Source organism: Sciurus vulgaris (assembly GCF_902686455.1).
Source record: "Sciurus vulgaris genome assembly, chromosome: 1".
In the NCBI taxonomy this organism is placed as follows: domain Eukaryota; kingdom Metazoa; phylum Chordata; class Mammalia; order Rodentia; family Sciuridae; genus Sciurus; species Sciurus vulgaris.
Window position 1 is genome coordinate 152,008,866 of NC_136461.1, and position 19,171 is coordinate 152,028,036.

The 19,171-nt window shown below is 34.5% G+C and overlaps 1 protein-coding gene across 7 annotated transcripts in view; it reads left to right on the forward strand.

Moving 5' to 3' along the window:
* The window catches only part of HNF4G (hepatocyte nuclear factor 4 gamma), a 135,134-nt gene that overhangs the window by 57,263 nt on the left and 58,700 nt on the right, over window positions 1-19,171 (forward strand). For 4 of the 7 annotated variants that reach the window (XM_079106370.1, XM_079106369.1, XM_079106371.1 and 1 more), the window contains one exon: window positions 11,075-11,194. The exons of the other annotated variants lie outside the window; for them this stretch is intronic. The gene's annotated coding sequence lies outside the window, so the exon portion shown is untranslated. The remainder of the gene's footprint in view (window positions 1-11,074; window positions 11,195-19,171) is intronic. 7 annotated transcript variants of the gene reach the window in all.

Genomic DNA, 19,171 nt, shown 5'->3' on the forward strand with positions numbered 1-19,171 from the left:
TTCTAAAATATATTAAAACAAGTTCTCATGATTCCTGAGCTTATATAATCAAGTTATTCTGGGGAAAAAAGGAAAACTTTTTAAAGGAAGTCACAGATATGAGAACTCTATAACATTTTCACAAGTACATGAAAGTCCTAAAATTTCTCATATGGACTCTAAAATCCAGGTCTTTGTACAGTAGATTTTCTATCAGACACTTTTTTTTTTCAGCGAGAACGGTGAAAATTATAGCAAAGCAAGAGATAGGTGTTGAGTTTGGGAACTCAGGAGCCATAAATCCACCCTAAAAACTGAAGAGACTGATTTGTTAGACTCTGGAGTCTCAAAGTGTGATGTGGTATCATGGGAATACATTGTGGAATTAAATGAATTCAGGTTAGAATCTTGGAATTGTCAGTAGTATGTGTCCTTGCTTGATAACTTTTATGTCTCAGTGTACTCAATTATAAAACTGAAAGTAGTAATGCATACCTCAAAAACCTGGATTAAATGAGAAAAGGGAGACAGAGGGCCTGGCAAAGTGGCTGACCCAGAATTTGCCCTCTGTAGCTGTTAAGCACAATGTTCTCTTTTCAAAGGGATCTCTCTTAAGTGTCCTTGACTATGATACAATCCTTATTGCTAGATTGGCATCTTTGATTATATCTTTTAATTTTGTTCACTTATGGAAGAAAATGATTGTTTTACCTAAAGGAGTAGAAATGATTGGCCCTGAACTATCAAAGAATTCATACACTTAAAAAAAATGGTCAAAATTTTTATTTCTTGTGTATTTTGCTGATAATATTAATGGAATCAAGAGCTCTATGTTTAAGAGAGGGTTCCTTTCCTACCATCTGCCCAAGTAGTCTCTGTGGGGCCAGAATTTGAACTGGGGAAGGTAAGGGATCTCACAAAAACCACACCGGACGCGGGAAATCACATAAGGGAGTTTATTAAGCAAACAGAGTGTCTCCCTACAGGGTAAGAGAGAAAATGAGAGGAAAAGAAAGGGAACAAGAAAGGGCTCATGCTAGAGAGAGTGGAAAAGCAAAGAGATTAGAGAAAGTCAGTAGGAGAGAGAGAAGCACGAGAGAAAAGATGGCGGGGTAGCTACAGTAAACAGTTGAATTCCACCGGGCTAACAGGGGACCAATAACGGAGAATGATACTTGCAAGCCGACTGATGAACCAATAACTAGCTAGGATGTTCACAGACTGACAGTAGTTGGGAGGCGGGAAAATGACTGCAACAGAAAGGGCGGGAGAGCAGCTTTGTATTACAGGGAAAACTGTCTTTAGAGCCATGTACTTGTTAATGACACCTCAGAGATAAAGCCTGTCTAGAAATTATCAGGACTATATTGTCAATAAGATTCTGCCACTCGATCTGAATGATTTGATGTCTTGTGTCTTGTATAAAGAAATAGCTGTGCTTATTTGTTGTACAGTTTATTTATTAAGAGGAAATGAAATAATTGTTTGAATTTGGGTACTGTGGAAATGTAGGGGGATTATATAATATGCCAAGATGGGAAAAAGAAAAAAGAAAAATATCCTTTAAAATTTCTGTATCTTTGGTCAATAATATATTTCTAGAAGATTATCCATCAATATTTTAAAATTTATCTTCATCAATTTGGGGAAAATAATCTTTCCTGAAAATTTTAGTTGATGAATATATACCAAATTACCTGAAAAAGCAAAAGCATATTACAAAGGTTCATGATTAATGTAATAATAAAAAATTACTAAAGATCAGACTCGTTAATTTGTTTATGTATTTATGGGTACTGGGGATGGAACACGATGGCACTGTACCACCTAGCCACATCCCCAGTCCTTTTATTTATTTGCTTTTTATTTATTTTTTATTTTATTATTATTATTATTATGATGATGATTTTTTTTTTTTTTTTTTTTGCTTTTTATTTTGAGGCAGGGTCTCACTAAGTTGCTCAGACTGACATTGAACTTGTGATCCTCCTGTCTCAGCCTTCCAGGAGCAGCTAGTATTACAGGTGTGAGTCACTGGGCCAGGCCTTTTATAAATTTTAATTTAATTAACAGTTTTGTTGTGGGAAAAATTCAGTACAGTGTAAGAACAATGTAATCCTTATTGAATGTATATCTAATTACTATATAGGTAATATTTTGCTCACTTACATGATAGAGAAGGTAAATTTTGACTTGCTAATCTAAATAATAAAAAAAAGGTCAATAATTAATAACAAGCTTTAGTAAGGTTGACTGGAAAGTATACAATATATGCAGTAAATTAAGTCCAAATTTGGGGAAATTCATTTTCCTCCTTTGAGCAGGACACACATTTTGACTGTACACCTGTGCAGTCACAATGGAACCCCATCTATTGAATGCTGAAGCTGTTAAAGAAAGCAAAGCTCTCAGCTCAGGCTAAATCCTATAGCATGGCTGTACTATTATAAGTGACTACACGTATTCTAGTTAAGTTTTAGACTTGCATTTTAAAAAGTTAGTGAATCCAAGAGTGAAGATAAAGACAATAATTAAAATAACATTTAAATGAAGATTAAAAAACAATCCAACATTCTTAATTTCTTCATATCAAAATATGATGTTTGACATTATTTTCTTTTTTTCCCTGAACCTTGCCAGAAAATACAATTGGGATAATTTATAATGTTATGCATATTAGTACAAAGTAAGTAAAGGATCTCTTGTTTCCAATTCTAGTAATAATCTTGAATAGATCATTTCATTTCCCTGTGTCTCATTTTTCTCATCAGAGGATAAAATTAGATCATTGATTTTTAAACAGTGTTTTTGTTGGGTCCTACACATTGAGAGTGCTTTAGTTTTCTACATAATTCTGGTTTTACATTTTATCCACCGATTGCATGCTTAAAATTTGTTTGGAAGATACTTACATAGGGTAAAGGTGTGAAAAGCCTCTGGGTAATGGTATATTAACTATTTTCACCCAGAACGTGTATCACCCATTTCTTTACTAATTTATTGCTTGGATCAGACAAAGCAATTATCATAACAAATTGTGTGTTTTCCTTTTTGGAACTGCCTTATACCCCTGATATGTCATACTACCCATCCATCCTCACTAGTCAAAATTGAACCTGCTTTTCAAGTTTCAGCTCTGTGGCCATATCTGAGATGAACAGAAATTGTCAGCCAGGAAAAACAAACAAGCAAGAAAAGCTTTCTCCTGGAATTTTGATAACAGCATGTTGGTATTGTTTAAGAAACTCTTACTGGTTCTTCGTTCTACCTTGGTGGTTCTATATTCAAGGAGTTGCTATGTCTCACTCCCACAGGGGCTGTGCAGATCACAAAGCAAGGGTAGGGGATGAATAGAATATAATGATGGGAAATGCGGCATTCCCTGGAGCATATGTTCCAGCAAGAGTGGCCCTAATGGTAGTTCCTGGAGTCTTCATAGGGAAATTTAAGATCAACATTACCAAATTTTATTTCAATAAAAGTTGTACATGCAAATTTTGAAAGAAAAAATTTAACTCATTTGAAAATTAAAAAAACACAACATACCAGAACAACTATATAAAGATGTGTAATGGCTACTTGTCTGCACCCCTGGAGTGTAGGACCAATGCATGTCTTCGTCTTCTAACATGAACATAATCTGGTAATTGCATCTTTGTTCAGCAAAATTTAGTGAACCTTAGTGGAAATGTTGAGGTTGCACTTTAATGTAAACTGGAATAAAATCATGATATTGATTTAAAACACTAATGCAAACTTAACTGCCAAGAGCTACCTGACAATGCCCTCAAGATGATCAAAGTATAAGTGGATCATCTTCAAAGGTGAAATCTTTTGTTGTTGATTTCAGTATCCCCTACCTGATTCTATGCAGTATAATATAAAAACCTGCCAGAACAAAAATATAATTAAGTAACATCACATGGTTCTATTATAGTTATGAAAATGGCAGATTAGCTAGTCACCTTGAAGAAGTAAAAAGCCTTATCTGTTCATTTGGGAGCATTTTAATGAGACTTCCTTGTGCAGATCTTGAAAGAAAAGATGTATGTTAGTCTCTTTTTTCTTTTAGCTGCTTTTCCTGAGCAATGGTAGCTGTTTGTCATCATTTGCTAGAACATTCACAAGTTCATACCTTAAATATTGCTCTATAGGTCATTCCTCTTTTTCCACTAAGAACATGTTTGAATTTTAAACTGTACAAACAATTAATAAAGTACTTGCATCTTGATTCTGTACATTAAGTGGTAGTGTTTGTAACAGTTTACACTATCATTTTATTATTATTTGCTTTTTGGAGTGTTTCCTACCAAATTTTCAGGTTTCAGTTAAAACTCAAATCCTTTATTCTGCTTCTTTTTAGATAACAGTATTTGATAGTGCCTAGACATTCAGCAGAAATGATTGAACACTTCTAAAATTAATGACATATGGACTGAACATGCATAAGCATAGTAAAATCAAGTTTCAAATGATTTGCTCATGATCAAAGAATAGCTTTTCAGTTGTGAGGAAATAGCCAAAAGTTGATCATGCTACATTTTGCTAAAATAAATATAAAATTAATTATATTTCTAAAACTATTGACCGTTGATTTGTTAAGATGTTTATTCATCTATTTCAACTAAGTCAGATAAAATTTTTCCTGATTATATCTTGTTAAGTCCATCAGGGAATGGCTACTTTCTCTTTCTAGAAGAAGTATAATTCTTTAAGTGGTTTTGATGCTCCAGAGTTTGTCTGCACTACTCAGTCAGGAATTTTTCTCTTGAACAGGCCTATTAACATAAAGTGAAGAGAGGTGTTCTCTTGTTAAAAAAGAATAATCCACCTATTCTGCATAGGGAAGTTCCTGCTGGTCCTGGGCACCTGTGCGCAGCCTCCTGGGGAGCAGCCGATCTCCTCCTTTGTTACACTGCCCTCTGCATCTCATCCAGGGGCCTCGCAGCCTAAATCCTCTAGGCTGCTTATCGTGGTTTTTTCTACCTAAAAATTTAGTATACCTTTTGTGCAACTTTTCATTGAAGTTTATTATCATTTATTCAAACCTTGGCTTATGTGATGATATAACTGCTCACTTTGAAAATAAGAAAAATGATCAAATTTGACTAGAAGGTAGGTAGTGTTTTTTCAACTAAATATGTATCAAATATTCTCTTAAAAATTTATTGAAATAACACTCCCTACAGGATTAAACAGGTTTATTTCTTAATGTCATTAGCTATGGTGGCTTAGAACTCTTCTGTGTTAATATCTCTTGGTCAGTAATGACAGCATTGATAAGAACAAACTTTAAGTATGATTTTCTATATACATGGGCACTTTTGCATGAGTAGCTCATTGGATTATCACGTTATAATCATCATTATGATGACTACAGATTCAAAAATGTTAAGGAATACTCAAGTTAGGGAAATCAAATGAATGCCTTTTCAAAGGTAAACTTTTATTCTTTTAATGAAATAAAATTGGCAAAATTGACAATATGTTGCTTTTTGATTTGTTTGGGAAAATAACTGAATATACAGATTTATACTGCTTATGATTGAAATTGTGGAAGTATCTCTGAGTCCTGAGATACTTCAAAACACAAAGCTTCTACCCATCTCAGGACCCTCCCTAGGAATTTTCCAGCAGGAATTCTCTTGGTCTCCTCCTCCCCCTTCCCCTCCCCGCCTTTTATTATTTTTTTTTTTGGCATACTGGGAATTGAACCCAGGGGACTCTGTCATTGAGATGCATTCCTAGTCTTGAACTTGTGATTCTCCTGCCTCAGTCCCCTGAATCACTGGGATTATAAGTGTGTGCCCTGTTGGTTCTTTTTGTCTATCTATGTCTCCTCCAGGTTTTAGCTTACAAGGTACTTTTTCAGGAAGTATTTCCTCATCTGCAGGATCTTTTCAGACCAGATTATGTCCCTCAGTTATGGGTTTTCATGACACTAATTTTCTTTCATACTATTTATTTGGATGATAAAGAATTACCTTGTGCGTTTTTTTCTTTTTCTTTCTTTTTATGTCTGCATTCCCCAGTAGACTACATTGATATGGAGCATTATCTGTTTCCTTTTGTTTGCTTGGTGCCTGTCATACTGACTGGGACACAGAATGAAGAATGAAAACAGTAAACATTTGTTAAAGAATAAGTGAATAGATAGGTGTAAGATATTACCTCAGCACTTTTGATATAATCTCACTGAGACTCCAAAAAAGTCTTATAGAGTAGGAACAATCCTTATTACCTTTTATGGATTAAAGAAATTAAGTTTTAAAGAGAGAAAATTGTTTGAAGTTATTTAGTGAGTAAGTGGACAACTCACTTGCAAACCTAGGATCTTTTTAGTGTAGTTCCCAAGCTCTTAGACACCGATAGGTGATTGGTTGTACTGAATGTAGCTAATGAGAGAAAATTATATCTTGTTGAGCTAGAGTAAATGGTCATGTTTGTAGGTCAAATATAATGAAATATCACAAGCTTCAGAATAGATTTAAAATAATAATAATTGTAAACATTGAATTCTGAAGAAAGTATATAAGAATAAAAATAGTGGTAGAATTACAGTGTGACTTTTTGTATGCAGTTCTATATTCCTCAAAATTTTGATACCAAATATTTATAATATTCTTTAAAATGGAAGAATATCATCCAAATGTATTCACTTCAACTTGGTGGAGCTTTATCTCCAGTCCAAATATTTTATTTATTATTATTATTATTATTATTAGTTTGTCACTTGGGTTTAACCCAGGGGCCCTCTACCACCAAGCCCTTTTTATTTTGAGATAGAATCTCACCAAATTGCTGACACTGGCCTTGACTTGCAATCATTCTGGTTTAGCCTTCCAAGTTTGCTGAGATGATAGGAGTGAGGCACTGCACCCAGCTCCAGTCCAATTCTTTTGATACTAAATTCCAAAGTGTTTTTATTGAGTTAACAGACTTACAGAAAGAGAAAATGAGAGTTCTGTGCATAGCAAAATTGGAAATCACCTTGTGACTTGGCATACAATTTTTTAAAATTTATTTTTATTGTAACAATTTTCAATTAATTAATATTTCTTGATAATCCAAAGTCAATCTTCATATTTAAAATTTTTTAAATGGAAATTTTTAGGTAAAATCTAATTAAAGGACAGCTTAATAAGAAGCCACATTAAGTCTGTACCATAGAAACTCTTACTTAACGTTTTGAACTGGTTGAATGTATTTCTATATCACCTTTTAGTCTTTCTAATATTTTCTCTCAGACTCTGGCTAGCAATGAAATTTATATCATCCAGTTTTAAATATGCTTGTTTCATTTATTGTATCAGAATTTAAGATGAACTTTTTTTTTCAAAACTTAATTTTGTTCCTGAAACTCACCAAGATAACTTAATTTAAAATCTATCCCTGTAGTTTTCATCATACTTTTCTTTTGGTATTCTGTCCTATGATTGGTCCTTGATTGTCTCTGCTCTTGAAGTAGGTACAAATGAGCAAGGGCCCTGATAATCTCTGGGCTGGGGTTGTTTTAGTTTGTTAGACCATTTTGGTAGGAAAGGGACATGTGTCTTGAGATTTAGTGTTTGATGGTCTTTGGAGCTAAGTTGTGTTGCTGACACACATTCTACTATTGTCACAGCTACTAGGCTCTGCAAGGATCTGCTCCAGCTGTCCACCCGGCTTGATCCAAAGCATCAGAGATTAACTCTGAGTGATTATATAGGGCCTGTTTTTATTCATAGCTTCTTGACAAACTTATGAATGAATGAATGATAATTCTGTCTTTACCAAATTCTTAATTTCCAGTGGTTCTTTCTTGACCATCACATTAGACTTCTTGACCCTTCCCTCAAGAGTGGACCTAGTTATCTTTCTTTTGACATTATCCATAGGACCAGCCTTTGCCAAATTTCTTTCCTTCAAATCCTCCGCAGGACTTAAGGTATAACTCTTCATTGCCCCTCATGCGGAGAGTGCAAAGTGCTTTCTGCTTGGTTCTAAACAGTACCTTTTATTATATTTTAATAATCATACTTGAATAATCTGATTTGGCTATCTTTCCTCCATCAGTGATCACAGGCATGTGGAACCTATGTTACATGCAAAGCAGTGAGTTAAGTGCTTAGAGAGAAGCCAAAATATGCATAGATGATAGTCCTTGTCTATTAGCACTTCACATTTTAGTTAAATTAATAATAATTCACTATTGTACCTTTGCAGAAATCAAGTCTAGGTCATCTGTACCTCTGTAGGTGGAAAGTGGTCAAACTCAAGCAAACACCGAGAATATTTTGCAAAAAATAAAAAAAAAAAACTAGGTTTAAAATTTTAATGTTGATTTTGAAAATTTACCTTCCCAGAGTAAATTCAAAATTGAGTATTTTAAGCTCCATTTTACAATTCAACAACTTTAAATATGGTTTAGAAATATGGTTGTTTTATTCACTTTTATTTTTAGAGGATAAAAATATGTTAGAACTCATTTTCATTAACTTTAATTTCATTAGGTAATGTTTACCTTGGAACAGACTCCTTTTGGCAAATTACAAGCAGATTGTTCTTCTGCATGTAATCATGTGTTAATCAGAGATTCTTCTTTTCTTTCTGTTTTATTATATATTTAAAAGCTTATAATCATGCCTTTGACTTTGGAAACTGTCACATCTAAGACTTTCAGGATAAATAGATATATATTTGATTTTTGTCATTAGATTTGTACACATTATATCACTTACCTGCTCAGAAAACCTTTAATGGCTTCCAGTCATTTATGCAAACAAACCTGAAATTTCCTGCCAAAATCTCTCTAAACCTTCAATAAAATAATCCCAGTCTTTTTATCCAATCACACTTCCCATACATTCTTGCAAATATTCATTATTTGTTTTTCTTCTACCAAAACTTTTTTTTCCTTTGTCCACCACTTGAAAGTTACCCATTCTGCAAATCCTAGCTTAAACCCAATAAATCATGATCATTTTAATTCTCAATTATGAGATTTCCTCTGAATTTTAGGAGTATCCAGAGTTAGAATACTTTTCCCATGTATTTATGCTTATTAACCTTATCTATAGCTCTTTCTGCAAATATGAGGAACAAAAACCATGTTTATATTTTTGTGTTTTTATGTTCTTATACCCTAGCACTGATGGCTACTTAATCTGAAGTAAAGAAATTGCTACTGTTGCCAGGCAGTGGTGCACACCTGTAATCCCAGCCGCTTGGGAGACTGAGGCAGGAGGATTGCAAGTTCAAAGCTGGCCTCACACAATTTAGCAAGGCCCTAAACAATTTAGAGACCCTTGTCTCAAAATAAAAATTAATAAAACGTATGGTGATATGGCTCAGTGGTTGAGCACTCTTGAGTTCAAGGAAGAAAGGAAGGAAGGAAGGAAGAAAGAAGGAAAGAAAGAAAAAGAATAAACTAGTGTTACATGCAGTGTGACTGAATTATACAGTGAACATTTTGGACAAACAAGTTAAAGTCATGCACTCTTAAGACTTTTTAAAGCTAGTTTGAAGTAGCTCAGTGGTATAACGTGTGAAGTCCTGGATTCAGACCTTACAGATTAATAGAGTAAATTCTTCATGTAATAGATTTAATTGGGGCAGTGTGGGTCAGCCATTCTTGTGTGTATGTTTGTATATACATGTGTGTTGGTGTGAACTGAACCCAGGTCTTTGTGCATGCTAGCCAAGCTCTCTGCCACTGAGCTATACCTGCAGCTCTGGATTAGCGGATCTTAATAACTTTTATCTCATATCTTTAATATCTTTTCTTATTCTGTTACTTCAAAATTTAAATGCAATGTATGTGGTGTGATGTTTCTATTAGAAAATATTAAAAGGCCATATATGATGTATCAAGGTGCATTCAAGTGTCATGTATAACTAATTAAAACAAATTTTTAAAAAAGGCAATGTCTCATTCACTGTTTTATCAGAAAAGCAGAAAACATTTTGGAAGATTGAAGCAGGATGGATTTAATTCAAGGAACAAAGTGCAGCCCTAGAGAAGCAAAAAGGCAAGACTGTTGCTTGCTTTCAAGTTCACCACTAACTGATGAATCAGGGAGCTGACAGTGCTGACCTACAGCCACCTGCATCTAGGTGGCCAATTTCCAGGAAAATACCCACAGGCCATTGTGGAATCTCGCATTTGGTAGAGTCCAAGCATTTATTTACCTTCAGTTCCTGGAGGAACAATAAATTGCCTACATTTCTCCCACCTTCAAAATATGTGAGTGCTCCTGAGTGGTACACTCTGTACTGGGAAGGGAATTCTCATAGTTGCATCTTAGTTCATTATTTATTGGGTGTCCTTCAGTTTAAAGGCAAATGTTTCTGTGTACATCAGTAGCTCACAAATGATCTATCTACTCTAAGACTAACCACTAGTTGATGTTTATAGTAGAACTGTTTCTGCTGGAAGGGATTCAAGCTCAGTGGAACCTCATCTTCTCATTTTGAAGGTCAAGGTCATGAATAAATGGGGTTGGGAAGCCAACTTTTTTAATCTACCTCCATGGCTGTAGGCAGTGTCTTCCTCTTACATGTGTCTCTGAACCTGCCTACTGCTCTGTTCTTAAGGTATATTTCTATAGCCTTTGGTTAATGAGATAAATGTTTATTATGCCTAATAATGTAGTAGTAGGGTCATGTTTAAGTTTTACAAGATACTTCAAATATTTTTTCTTAAGGTACATACATTTAAGTCCAAACAAGAGGGAGTTAAGTCTGCTCATTGCTGTTCCAAGATCAAATCACCTTTTCATATGATAACCTACAAAGAGAGAAGTTGACCAATAGATCTATTTAATCAGATCGCTCAATATTGTGAATGATTCTCCTGGTAGTTAGATATTATAAGTCTATCGTGGCCACTTCTCATTTAAACTTGTTCTGGATGGAGCTTGCTGTGGCACTAGGGTTTTCTTAAGTATAAACCATTCCCAAATCACACTGTTATTATAGGTTGCTTTGTCCTGGGGCTCTCTAGTTTTCCTTTTGGGCTATTGGTCTTTCAACATGCAGTTAGGGGATTAAAGTAAATCATTTAATCCATGCAGCATGTCACTCAATAGTATACTTTTGGAAATTGTTTCCACAGGAACACCAGTGAAAGCAGCCAGTCTGAGATATTGACACTATAGAAAAAACTGACAGCTTGCTCCTTGTATTGATTCTACTCTTCTCTACAAATATAGACTCCGTTCCCTACCACAGTCTTGTAAGTGGTGCCTGCTGAGGTTGCTAAATTGCTTTGTAAATTATTTATTACTTGGACACCTTGTAAAGATCTCTTTTCTTCTTGTCTGATTTACTTGTGCTTTCCAGGGTCCCATATATATATTGAAAAATCTCCAAGTATATACTGATCACGACCTTCTTACAGAGTCCTTTCCTTCCTGTCTTATATTGCAAATATGATTTATCCTGCCAGTGTTACGGTTACATCTTTTGCCATTGGTTCTTATTTCTGATAAATTGTTTACAAAATATCATAAATTTTTTTGTGCATATATGCTAGACTGAGCACCAGACAGGCTGGTTACTTGGAACCCAGCAGTGGGCAATTAGTGAACATATTTCCACACTAAAAATTTTAGGTATTTGAAGAACGTTCATTTAATGATGGAAGAAACAGTTTCTATTAAAAAATACTTATCAGAATGAATGCACATATTTAATTCATTTGCACTAAAGTAGTAGAGTCAGCATTCTGAAAAAAATTTCAAATGCTTCTTTTCTGAATAATTTTCTTCTCATTTAGATTTTATTTTGTGGATTTTTAAAGATTTATAATTTAGGTAATAAAAATATACTTTTGTGTCCAGTAAGCAGAGCTATTTGAATAGATTGGGATTGCCTACTTTTAGTTTTCTGAAATTATACACAAACTTGTAAAGATACACAGTAGAAAGATATCCATGCTCCTGGCTTCCTACAAAGTCATGGCCAGCATAGACTGTGAATTAGGGTTGGAGTTATTAGTGCTCCTATAGCTTGGATATCTGAGAAGCTACTTCTCTCATCCATCCTTATAACTTATTTCTTTATAGCCATGCACAGTGGTGCATACCTGAAATCTCAGCAGTTGAGGAGGCTGAGTCAGGAGAATCACAAGTTAAAGGCCAACCTCTAGCAAGTCCCTAAGCAACTTACTGAGGCTTTCTCAAAATATAATATAAAAAAAGTCTGGGGATGTGGCTCAGTGGTTGAGCACCACTGGGTCAAATCCTGGTACCCAAACAAACAAACAAACAAAAACCCCTCATTTGATTGTATGTGCAGAATTTTGACTTTGATTCAGTTCCACATCTCTGCCATTTATAAGCTCTGTGACTCTGTGACTTTAGGCAAACAACAGTCCTTTTAAATATCAGTTTTGTCTACTACTAAGTGAAAATATAATAGTGATAGTAGTAATAATAATAATTGTAATACTATCTAACAAAATGAAGAATAAATGTGATAGTTAATTTAGAGTCTTATCATAAATATGTAAAGTAGTCTCCCCTTATCTCTGGGGGATGCATTCTAAGACTCTTGGTGGATGCCTGAAACCATAGATTGTACAGAACCCTATATGTGCTATTTTTCCTATATATGTATTCTTATGGTAAAATTTAATCTTTAAATTAGGCACAATAACAGTTTAATAATTACAATATTAGTAAAATAGATGTCATAGCAATTTGTGAATGTGTTCTCTTGCTCTCAAAATATCATGCTGTGTACCTTCTTCTGATGTTGAAGTGAGATGACACAGTGTCTACTTGGGAAGATGAATTGAGGTGAATGATGTAGACGTCCTGACATAGCTTTGGCTGCTACAAATGGTTACTTAAACCAAGCACTGAGCTACCATGACAGTGCATCTCATAACAGAGACTGTACTAAGTGGCAGTGGGCAGGTAGTGTATATAGACTAGGTACTTGGAGCAGAAGGATGATTCACATCCCCTGCAATATGGAGCAGGAGAGTGTGAGATCAAATCATGCTATTCAGAATGGTTCAAACTTTAAAACTTGTGAATTGTTTATTTCTGGAATTCTCCATTTAATATTTTGGACCACCATTGACCCTAGATGACTGAAATCATAAATAAAGGGGGACTACTGTATTAGGTGTTGTTACTGATTCTGACATGTTACTAATACTTATGTTTTTCCTTAAAAATTCAATTTTATATTTCATGCAATTCCAATAGATACACTTTTAAAATTAAAACTATGCAGTTAGTAGTTATACTTTAAAATCATAGCATCTTGTAGGCTATTATTTTTCATTGTAGAAATGTGAGGATTGCGGGACCCAGTGGTACATACCTGTAATCCTTGTGGCTCAGGAGGCTGAGACAGGAGAATTGCAAGTTCAAAGTCAGCCTCAGTAATAGTGGTGCTAAGCAACTCAGTGAGACCTGTCTCTACATAAAATACAAAATGGGGCTTGGGATATGGCTCAGGGGTCGAGTGCCCTTGAGTTAGTTCAGTCCCTGGCACCCACCCCTACCAAAAAATAAATATGAAGATCATGAAAACTCTGAGATAATTTTAATCCTTAAAAAAATGGGAATGCCAGTCTATTAGAAAGAAAGGCATTAGATCATGAAGATTTACAACTAGAGGAAGCCAGCAATTTCTAGTCAGGGTGCTGAGGACAAGAGAAGGGTGAGCAAAGCTGGAAAAAAGCAAGTGGATTTAGACAGTGAGGCCCTGGCAACCATAAGCTTCAAGCTTGTTCCAACAATGTTCTCTTCAGTGCAGTGCTGGTTATCTTGTCCATTGCTTTGTGCCAAGATGTGGTGTTATAATTTGATTTCATTCTTCCCTAGAATACTGACAGTTAATCATCTTAGTTATTTATTTGTTTGTTTGTTTGTTTGTTTATTTATTTATTTATTTTCAATGGTGGGGATTCAACCAAGGAGCTCACACATAGTAGGCAAGTACTCTGCAAGTGAGTCACATCACTACCCATTTTTTATTGTGAGACAAGGTCTTGCTAAATTGCTAAGGCTGGCCTCAGACTTGTAATCCTCCTGCCTCAGTGCCCTGAGTTGCTGGGATTACAGGTATACATCACCATGCCTAGCTGGCAATCACCTTTAGAAGGAGTTTTCTCTACCAATTTTCATACTCAACTCCTAGTTTGGAATGCTTGTTTCTTTACATTTTTTCTGGTGTTCCATGGCCCAGCTAAAATGCAACCTCCCCCACCCAATCTATCCACCATTGTTTCCACCAACTTACTTCCTTCTCTTCTGACTTCGTTCAGCACTGATAGTATGAATCACTCTACCTTACATCTGAGATTAGATACAGTGCTATCTGGTTTAATAATTGCTTCCCGTAAAACAATCTCCCCAGCTGGAAACAAGGAGAGGGGCAGGGCAGAGTCTTTGACTGTCCTTTCAGCAGAAACAAAATGAGAGATTAAAAGAGAAGGTAAAAGTCAGTGTTATGAGATAAAATGCACATTCCAGCTCCATCCTGGAACTTTACAGTATCTGTCTGCATTGTGCACATCATACATGCCTCACTGTCACCAATAATAACAGACTTTACCATGGAACTTCAAAGAATACCTAAGTCTACACATAACATATCTCATTTATTCTCAGAATAGTCGTATGAGTTGTGGTTTATTATGTCTGTTTTGTAGAAAAGAACCAAAGCTATGAGTGGATACTGAGATTTACCCTGTGTCACACTGATGTTCATTGCTTTTCATTTCCACCTATCAGAGAGAATCTCAGACAGTGGCTCATCTTCATCTTCATGGGAACCATGTGAGGAAAGTCAGAAAGACATTTTTAACTTAGATTTATAAGCAAGATAGGCTGATTTGCCTTGAGAAAAAATAAGAGAAGACCTACCTGTCCTAGCAGCCTCTGTCTATTCTTTTTTGGGGGGAACAGAGATCATGGGATGGGGGTGGGGGCTGTTCTCCATACAAGGAGAATGTTTGACACAAAAACAAATGGGAGTCTGCAGACTGCAAGAATACCTGAGGGAATGGATTGTATGCAAACACACACCCACACACTCATACTTATAGGAGTCTAAAATATTAAAATGTGTGAGAAGGATGTATTAAAAACATGTAATTTATCCTTATTTGTGTACATTTAGTCGAAATTGAGATAGGAGAGTTCCCATCATTGGAATGCACCAGCATTTTGTGTATACAATTTTAGAAGAGGAAACAAGGTTAATATTTGGTGAGTAAGGAACTACAGATGCTCCTGGACTTACAGTGGGGTTACGTTCCAATAAATCCATTGTAACCTAAAAATATTGTTTGCTGAAAGTGCATTTGTGCCTCTTAACTTGCAGAACTACACACCTTAGCAACACAGCATCCTGTAGAGTGTGGGTTGTTTACCGGGCCATGGTGTAGCTGTCTGGGAGCTGCCCAACATTGTGAGAGGATCCTACAGCACATCACCAGCTGGGGAAAAGATCAAAATTCAAAATTTGAAATGCTATTTCTACCAAACACATATTGCGTTTGCACCATTGGAAAATAAAAGAAAAAAATCATAAGTGGGGCATGACCTGTGTTAGAACTAGATTGAGGTGAATGAGTTCCATGTCATGGGACATGCTTCTCTACCCTGAAGAATTTCTAGGAAAAGTCCTTCCTCATGAAATGAATTGTGGAGAGAAATGTTATAAAGATATATCTTGCAATACTGCTTGGCAAATGTTTGAGTACCTAAAGAGTATTTTCAACAAAAGTACAAGAGATTATCCATTTCACTGTATTCTTATCAGCACTGGGTAGTAAAACTGAAAAATAAAACAGTCATTTGAAAATTAAAACAAAATCACTCTATCATGTTCAGATTAGGTTGAAAATTTTCTATTTGTCCACTAATTGCAGGTTTTTTTCCCAAAATTGTATATTCTTAACTTTTGTGTTTTATCTATTTTAGTGTTTAAAAATCAATGTGCATAAGCTTCATAGTGTTGTTTTACCTGTTACCTAGTCAAACAACATTTGATAAGCATATATAATTCCCACTGATTATATATAAGAATTAGAGCATTCTTTTTTGCTGTTCTCATTATTGTCATTAAGCCATAGTATGTTCTTATTGTGATTCATTTTTATAAATTGTTTTAAAGTTTGTGCAAATAATTGGTTGGTATATTTTTATTTATTTTACCTGCTGCTGCATTTTCCACTACAAATTTGCTTAGACATAAATGCCAAATAATATTAATTATCTATTATTATTAATTAATATTTTCAAAAAATATATCACCGAACAGCATTGTATTTATATTTAATTAAAATATGCATATATATGTGCATGTGTACACACATATATTAAGACTATTAAATAATTACAAAATGAGTGTTCATTTATGAAAATTCTCTGGGTCCATACTTTATTTAAAATGTGGGGAAATCTGAGGTGGTCTAAAACATTAAACCTTCTTGCCAAAAGCAGAGAGTGTAATGGGGTTACGAACTTGTATTCAATAATTTAGCAGGCAGCATGAAATAAATGACATAATAAATGTAGACAAAGTGTTTTTGCAGAGAGTAAGGAAAAAGCAATCCCCTCCCTTCCAATTCACACATGCTTGGTTGACAATGTAGAAGGCAACTAGAGAAAAATCATGTGGTAGATAAGTGAAAATTTAAGTCATTTTTATTGCCTGAAATAATGAGATGAACATTAATAAGGTCTTTTATTATAGTTGCATAAATTGGGCTTTAATTTGTGACCATTGAGAATACTGCTCCTGACTAGAGATTAAATTTGTTTTTATTGAACATAATAAATAAAGATTGGATATTAAAATATTATGAATTGTGTGCATTTAGAAACATTGTTATCAACTGTGGGTACTGTTTTATTAATCCTTCAAATTATTGCCTAGATTAGTGCCTTTAACATAATAAGTGGTCATTAGTTTTTCAAATAAATAAATGAGTGGTGGTAAAATATAATTTTTAAAAGGATCAGATTTTAAAAGGATCAGGGCATAGTGATGCATGCTTGTAATTCCAGCAACTTAGGAGGCCCACGCAGGAGGATGACAAGTTTGAGGCCAGCCTTGGTAACTTAGTGAGACTGTCTCAAAAAATAAAAAGCACTGGGGATATAGTTCAGTGTTAAAGAACCCCTGGGTTCAATCCTCAGGACTGAAGGAGAAAGAAAGAAAGAAAGAAAGAAAGAAAGAAAGAAAAGAAGAAAGAAAGGAAGGAAGGAAGGAAGGAAGGAAGGAAGGAAGGAAGGAAGGAAGGAAGGAAGGAAGGAAGGAAGGAAGGAAGGAAGGAAGGAAGGAAAGAAGGAAGGAAGGAAAATTTCAAATTTTAGATTGTGCTACTAACTCAACAGATTTGTAAATAAACACACACTAAACTGCAAAATCACAGAAAAATATATTTTTCTTTAATAATAAACATCTATTTCAAAAAAGGTAACTATAGCAGTTTTTATTTAAATTGGCTATAAATAATGGACTTTCAGCTATGTGCAAGGTAATGTTTTTGGTTTCAAGAAAACTACATAGTCTCACAGTTTGGTTTCCATTAAGGAGTAATTCATCGCAGTATGCTAGTATATGTGTTACTTTAGTAAGTAATAAAAATTGAAGACAGAATGAGATGAATATCAGAAAAAAATGCCAGTGATTTTGGATCAGAACAAAATTATGCTCATTCTATTTGTGCTGTTGCTGATTCACAGATTATGGTTTTAAGATTTAAAGATTAAACAATTCTCTCATACCCCTCTCATTATGTCCTCTTCCTTAGAGTAACCACAATGGTATTTCTCTTTTCATGTAGTTAACATTAATGCAGGTGTAATACATGAAATCTCCATTTTGAATATTTCAATGGTCACATTCACTACTATTATTTTTATTATAGTTGTTAATGACAAGAGGTTATTTTAATGTGTTTATTTATTTATTTTATACTGGGGGAAGTTTGACCACTGAGCCCCATTCCCAGCACCTTTTATTTTTTGAGACAACATCTAGCTAAGGGCCTTGCTAAGTTGCTAAGGCTGGCATTGAACTTGTGATCCTCCTGCTTCAGCCTCTCAAGTCCCTTGGATTACAGCTGTGTCTTATCACACCTGGCTATTATGTGTATTCTTGATGGGTGTCATTCTAACTAGAGTGAAATGAAATCTCAGTGTAGTTTTGATTTGCATTTCCATAATTGCTAACAATGTTGAACTTTTTATTCATATATTTATTGGCTATTTGTATTTCTTCTTTTGAAAAGTGTATGTTTAATTCATTTGTCCATTTGTTGAATTTTTTTTTTGGTATTAAGTTTTTTAAGTTCTTTATATATTCTGGATATTAATCCTTTGTCAGAAGAGTAGCTAGCAAAGATTTTCTCTCATTCTGTAGGTTTTCTCTTCAAGTTTTTAACTGTTTCCTTTGCTGTCCAGAAACTTTTTAATTTAATGCCATCCCATTTTTTTTAATTCTTGGCATTATTTCCTTAGCTGTGGGGTCCTATTGAGAAAGTTGTTGGCTGTACCTGTGGCCTGTGTGTTGGAATGTTGATCCTATATTTTCTTCAAGTAGTGGCACAGTTTCTTCTACTTCCTTGATTTTTGTTTCATTTTTATTTGATTTTTTTTTTTTTTTTTTTTTTTTTTTTTTTTTTTTTTTGTGCAGGATGAAAGATAAGGGTCTAGTTTCATTCTTCTACATATGGGTAACCAGTTTTTTCCAGCATCATTTGTTAAATAGGTTCTCTTTTCTCCAGTGTATACTTTTAGTACTTTTATCAAGGATCAGATGAATGTACTTGTGTGGGATTGTCTCTGTGTCTTCTTTACTGTACCATTGATCTATGTGTCTGTTTCTATGCCAGTATCATGCAGTTTTTGTTACTATAGCTATGTAGTATGATTATGATGCCTCTAGCAGTACTTTGATTTTTCTGTGTCTTTTATGCTTTTAAATGAATTTTAGGAATGCTCTTTTCTAGGTCTATGAAGAAGGTCATTGGTATTTTGATGGGGATTGCATTGAATATTTTTATTGTTGCTAGTAGTATGACCATTTTATTTATTTTGCCTGTCTATGAACATGGGAGGTCTTTCTGTCTTCTTGTGTCTTCTTCAATTTATTTCTCCAGTGTTCTATAGTTTTCATTGTAGAGGTCTTTCACCTTGTTGGTTATATTTTTTCCTAGTTTTTTTTTTTTTTTTTT